Here is a 1,313-nt window from a genome sequence, read left to right as displayed (position 1 = left end):
TTTCAGAGGGGGAATTGATGGGGGTTTGGCTTCTTTCACTGTTGTGAAGGTGTAGGGCCAATCTATTGGGGGTTTGGTGCTGTGTAGGTTGAGATTAGAATTTGTCCTGGTTTCGGGCAGGAATTCAAACCCAAAATTGGATTGCCATGGTAGATTTGAGAGGGGGAAATGGATTGCAATGAACTAAGGGTCTCCTGGGGAAGCTCTCTTAGGAGTTTGGAAGGCCTCAGTGAAATTTTTTACCACACCACTATTCATGGCCGTGGGGGTGGATTTTTAGAAATTGGCTAAGGGAAGGCTTAGCTGGCCAATGGAGGGGTTAGCCCCACTGCTTACGTGTCAAGCAGAGGATCTCTCAGCTCAATTTGGGCTGAGGTGGCTTCTTGGCATGAGTTTGGCTTTTGGCCATGTGGGGGCTCACGATTTTGGGCTTTAGCTTGGGTTAAGGTGGCTAACGAAGGGTTGGATCATGGTTAAAGCTTATGATGCCCAGTAAAAATGACACCATAGGGTATGAACACGTGTCCTTGATTTAACTTCTTTATTATCCCTTCCAAAGATTAAAATTAAAATTTTTACCCATGAGATAAATATCAAGGTTAACCATGGGTTGATGGCTGGATTTAAACTCAACCCTAGAGTCTAGGATGAGTTATGGTAGGGTTCATTTGACCATACCATCAACCTTAGGGTCTAAGGTGAGTCAAGGTAGAGCTCATTTGGCTAAACCAAGCTTAATTGGGTTAGATTTGATCTTAAGTCCAAAAAGGTGCATGTGACCAAATCTTGTTTTTGGGCTAGGTTAGGCATGCCAATTAGCCCAATTAAATATGGCATTTGGTGTAGGAGATCATGAGGAACAACTTTCATGAAGGGTGAAAGTCATTTTGAGGTCAATTGGTTAATCAATTTGGTGGATTTTTTATTTTTGACCCATTTTAAGCATGTTGGGCTAAGTTTGGGTCAAACTTGGGCTAGCCAAGGGCTAAGTCCAAATTTATTATTGTGATTGGTGTAAAACAACATAATGAACAATTTTCATGAAGGATGAAAATTATTTTGAAGTTGATTAGGTGGTCAATTTGAATGGGTTTTGATGGGTTTGGTTTTAGACCTAAATTAAGCATGTAGGGCTAAACTTGGGTCAAACTTGGGCTAGCTTTGGGATAATCTCAAATTGATTGTTATATTTGGTGTAAAACATCATAATGAACAATTTTCATGAAGGATGAAAATTATTTTGAAGTTGACTTGATGGTCAATTTGAATGGGTTTTGATGGGTTTGGTTTTAGACCTAAATTAAGCATGTAGG

The sequence above is a fragment of the Phalaenopsis equestris genome, unplaced genomic scaffold (assembly GCF_001263595.1).
Source record: "Phalaenopsis equestris unplaced genomic scaffold, ASM126359v1 Scaffold000258, whole genome shotgun sequence".
Lineage (NCBI taxonomy): Eukaryota > Viridiplantae > Streptophyta > Magnoliopsida > Asparagales > Orchidaceae > Phalaenopsis > Phalaenopsis equestris.
Note: the sequence above shows the minus strand (reverse complement) of the source record.